Source organism: Poromitra crassiceps (genome assembly GCF_964638095.1).
Source record: "Poromitra crassiceps genome assembly, chromosome: 13".
NCBI classification, from domain to species: Eukaryota; Metazoa; Chordata; class Actinopteri; order Beryciformes; family Melamphaidae; genus Poromitra; species Poromitra crassiceps.
In genome coordinates, this window is record NC_139644.1 from 12,092,430 (window position 1) to 12,097,804 (window position 5,375).

The 5,375-nt window shown below is 50.7% G+C and overlaps 1 protein-coding gene across 1 annotated transcript in view; it reads right to left on the minus strand.

The window, feature by feature from the left end:
* Positions 1–4,728, minus strand: part of gprc5ba (G protein-coupled receptor, class C, group 5, member Ba) — a 21,826-nt gene extending 17,098 nt beyond the window's left edge. The window contains exon 1 of the mRNA XM_083649465.1: positions 4,575–4,728. The gene's annotated coding sequence lies outside the window, so the exon portion shown is untranslated. The remainder of the gene's footprint in view (positions 1–4,574) is intronic.
* Positions 4,729–5,375: the final 647 nt, after the last annotated feature.

Genomic DNA, 5,375 nt, shown 5'->3' on the forward strand with positions numbered 1-5,375 from the left:
TCGGCCAGTGCCTGTACGCCTGTATGCATCACACACTTCCTGTTCGGCCAGTGCCTGTACACCTGTACGCATCACACACTTCCTGTTCGGCCAGTGCCTGTACACCTGTACGCATCACACACCTCCTGTTCGGCCAGTGCCTGTACACCTGTACGCATCACACACCTCCTGTTCGGCCAGTGCCTGTACGGCTGTATGCATCACACACCTCCTGTTCGGCCAGTGCCTGTACGGCTGTATGCATCACACACCTCCTGTTCGGCCAGTGCCTGTACGTATCACACACCTCCTGTTCTGCCAGTGCCTGTACACCTGTACGCATCACACACCTCCTGTTCTGCCAGTGCCTGTACACCTGTACGCATCACACACTTCCTGTTCGGCCAGTGCCTGTACACCTGTACGCATCACACACTTCCTGTTCGGCCAGTGCCTGTACACCTGTACGCATCACACACTTCCTGTTCGGCCAGTGCCTGTACGCCTGTACGCATCACACACCTCCTGTTCGGCCAGTGCCTGTACGCCTGTACGCATCACACACCTCCTGTTCGGCCAGTGCCTGTACGCCAGTACGTATCACACACCTCCTGTTCGGCCAGTGCCTGTACGCCTGTATGCATCATACACTTCCTGTTCGGCCAGTGCCTGTACGCCTGTATGCATCATACACTTCCTGTTCGGCCAGTGCCTGTACGCCTGTTCGGCCAGTGCCTGTACGCCTGTACGTATCACACACCTCCTGTTCTGCCAGTGCCTGTACGAATGTACGCATCACACACTTCCTGTCCGGCCAGTGCCTGTACGCATCACACACTTCCTGTTCGGCCAGTGCCTGTACGCATCACACACTTCCTGTTCGGCCAGTGCCTGTACGCATCACACACCTCCTGTTCGGCCAGTGCCTGTACACCTGTACGCATCACACACTTTCTGTTCGGCCAGTGCCTGTACGCATCACACACTTCCTGTTGAGCCAGTGCCTGTACGCATCACACACTTCCTGTTGAGCCAGTGCCTGTATGCCTGTATGCATCACATGAGTAGTTGGGTTGACAAAAATGATGCCACTGATAACCAAGCAGACATCAGTCCTGTGTGATCTGTATCAACACATAGGTCATGGGTTGAACTTCCCTAACGCAGGCTGTCTGGATGTGCTGGGAACGGATTAACTTTGGATTGAAAACACATCTGTGCTTCTAAAGTTCCAGTGCGTTTCATTAGCTAAGCATATTGGAGGCATCGCAGACTGCTCTCTTGTCCTTTGTAACTTCTCTCTCGAACTCTCTCGACCTTTCTCCGGTGTCTTGATTGAGAAATTGGCTAGAGGTAAACTTCCAGAGTTGGAGTCTGGCCTGAAGCAAGGGGAGACAGACATGGAGGGGTCACAATAGTAATGAGGACCAATGAGGTCTCTGCTGAGGACATCTGTCTGTCCTTCTCTCTCCTTCTCCGGTGCTGTTTTTTCCCCTCCGTCTTTGAAAGAGCTTGTCAGCTGACAAACCTCTATACAGCATCATTTAGTTACATCTCTGATATTTAGTTGCCACACTTGTCCGGTGTCTCACTCAAGGACACTTGGACAGGACGTGCGGTTGCTGCGATGGCTGAATGTGTGACTCTGGCCTTAGCGGGGGGGCGGTGCCGTCTAAACACGAGCTGGGCTGAATGTGTGACTCTGGCCTTAGCGGGGGCGGTGCCGTCTAAACACGAGCTGGCTGACTTTGCTCCCAGGCGTTTGGAAAGCTCTTGACGTCACAATCCCGCACAGCTGGCAGTGACAGATAAAAGGGAAGGGAAGAAAGGGGAAGAGGAAGAGAGGGAAGTAAACACAGCGCGCGAGAGACGTGGCGGACGTGAACGAGGGGGGGGCGCTAAAATATTGAAAAGGGTTTGCGGAGAACAGCGTTTGGGGGGAAAAAACAGACTTCGAGAGAGGACGAGAGAGAGGAGGAGGAGGGCCTCCCGGGTATCGCTGCAGAGAGATCCACAGTGGAGCTATTTCCCCCTGGGCCTCTTCAGGCATCCCCGGCCCTCCTAATTAGGCCTCATTACCATGTGACTGGGCTCGCAGCGTGACCATATGCTAATTGACTTGGCAATTAACAGCGGCGAATGTTAAATCTCAACCCTCACTGACTCCTCCCTCGTCTTCCTCCTCTTCTTCCAGTATCAACATGTGATCATGTGGGAGATCGGTCACATGTGAAGTGGTTCCACATAAGAGATGTTCTGGTAGCATTTTCCCCTCCCGCTATCAATTCCGATACTTGAACTTGTGCATCGGCAGATACGAGTACTGATCCGATACCGGTGCACGTGTATATACAGTATATATATATATATATATATACATACATACATACATACATACATACATACATATATATATATATATATATATATATATATATATATATATATATATATATAATCATATCATATATCATATATCATATATTATTATTTTTGTAAACAGTTACTAACCCTGTATGGATGTGATATGATTGCTTGCTAACTGCTATCATTTTGTTGTATGGCCTGGCTCAGGTTAAACCCTTTGAAAACAATCTGTTTTATCCAGGGCTGTTTTCAGGGCTAATAAATCACGTGGTATATCGGATCACTGTATAGACTCATGTACTCGCCGATATCCGATCCAGCATGTTAGGCAGTATCGGACTCTCGGGGCATTTCTGATACCGGTATCAGTATTGGAACAACTCTATACACTCCGTATTTCCCCCAGCAATACTCGCGCAACCCACTGACCCCAACAACACAAACCATAGAGTGGCGGTGTCACGCGTTCCACTCCCATGTGATCTCAAGGAGGACGGTCCATTATAGATGAATGGGGGTTGATCACAGGAGCAGCGCGCCATCAGATATGGTTAGGCGGCGTGATAGTGATCAGAGGAGCTACCGGAGAAACCAGGCGGATGTGCCGAGCCAGCTTTGAACGTGGAAGTGAGCCTTGTGTGTTCCCGCTGTGAGCAGGTGCCCCGGAGAATGTGTGTGTGTGTGTGTGTGTGTGTGTGTGTGTGTGTGTGTGTTTACACAACTGCACATAATGCAAGCGGATGCAGGAAAGTTCTCATGTATGTGAAAACCACCATGCTGTTCAGTTCACACGCTTGGCTGTGTCAGGTGTACATGTTTAATAAAGAGGTCACACACACACAGACACACACACATACAGTATACACACACACAACACACACACACACACACGTGCACGCGCGTGCACACGCACGCGCACACACACACACACACACACAATCATCCAAACGAGGTACATATGGCATCAGCCCCAAGGAGATAGCATCCCGTTTTCCCAAGAGGAGGCTAAGAAAAACACGGCTGAGAATAAACAGCTCCACTCTGCTGAATATTGATTTATGGAGGAAAACAGAACACTGTCAAATAGACCCAGGAGCTTTCTGAGCAGACAAATAGGCCTACTGTGCTAACAGTGCCCAGAGGAGGCCCACATGTCCATCTACTGACCAGGAGAAAGACAGTCCACACATGCAAGTCCTATTTCATATAGCGAACGTCCATCGTCTAAATGGAGTCAAGTGTCATACTGGGCTCTAAAGTACAAGGGTACTAGGTGCAGTACAGGGTCCAGTCCTTGTTGTTGGCTGTGGGAGTTACATGACATCTCCTATAGGGGGACACCCTTGGTTTCAGCTGACCTAAGGTGCAGTTTTATGCAAATACCTATTTAGAGAACGTTCTTGTGTGTGTTTTTAGCAGACCCCCCCCTTAACAATACTCCCATGTGGTCAGTAATACTGACCACATGGGAGGGGATTCCAGAAGTGAGTGTCCAGCAGTATAAGACCATTGTTACAGAGGTGTGTGTGTGTGTGTGTGTGTGTGTGTGTGTGTGTGTGTGTGTGTGTGTGTGTGTGTGTGTGTGTGTGTGTGTGTGTGTGTGTGTGTGTGTGTGTGTGTGTGTGTGTGTGTGTGTGTGTGTGGTTAGGTGGGGGGTTGCTCTCAGATCCTAAAATAAAGGATGACATCTAACCTCACCGCAGCGCTCTAAACTGAAGAATGGAAAACGAGGTGGGGGGGGGGGCTGTCAGTGATCATTGACCCTTAAAATGTCCTAAGTATTATGGCGTGCCATAAAATGGAGGCCGAGCTACCCAAAGCAACGCGTTTTCATCATCCCCTTGGACATAATGTGACACGACGACCAATCACACAAAATCATAACTATTGCATGATGGACATGTCAGTAGCCTAGGATATAACATTTTGGTGCATCGACAGGACTGTCAGCGATGCACCTCATAGCGGTGCGGTGGTAAGCCCCCAAACAGCCTGCATGGCTTCATCGAGCTGATAGATTCAAAGCGGCGACCAAGCGCGCTTATAGCTGAGGGATCCCCACCACACCCCCGCACCCCAAAATAACCCTGCGTGTCCAGTTAGTCATGCACACACATTTTGTTCGGCCAACCAACCCCCCCCCCCCCCCACCCCCCATCCAGATTATCGATAGGCTACCCTGTACTGTAGCAGGCTACACACACAGAGGGGAAATCAGGAGCACATACCTTGAGCGATGTAAACAAATCGGTCGGCAAGGGAACGAAGCCAGCTGCACAATTGTCAGGTTTTCTATCGGAGACCGTATCGGAAAAATGTCACATTTCGGAATGGGCTCCACTTGCTGAGCTCGCGTATTCACTCTCCATCCACATGGACCGATACCAGACCGGCCCAGATGATGCCTCCAGCCAGGCAGCTCCGCGATGCAAAACCAGAGGAACCCGTTATTCAACCCGTTCCAGACCCTTCGTCCTCGGAAAGGGCATTTATACCGAGTCCTGGAATTGATGCTGTGTGGAGAGTCCAAATGGGAGAGAGGGGGACACGCGCTTGGGCTGTCGTCGGGATCGGGTTATGTGACCGATTTTCCTTTTCCCCAAATCCTTTGTCCAGTCGTGCGCTCCATACACTTCTGTCATCAATTAGTGACTGCTAATATTGATAACTAAAAAGACTCGAGCCGTGGTGTCGAGATCCGCCCGGTGCTCGTGAATCGTGCGCCCCCCGCACCAGCAGGATTCCCCTCCCGTTATGCCGTGTGGTGACCGGGCTGGCGCTCACTGCCCGCTGCACATCTCCCGACTGAACGCAGCACCAAATCTGCGCAGCGCTCCGCACAACGTGCGTAATGATGATCCCTTTACGCACAGAGAGAGAGAGAGAGAGAGAGAGAGAGAGAGAGAGAGAGAGAGAGAGAGAGAGGGGGAGAGAGAGAGAGAGAGAGAGAGAGAGATGACAACTTTCCAGAGCCACCACAGACGCTGCTTCCTCTCTCTGTCCTCCCTTCCGCCGCACTTTTTTTTTAA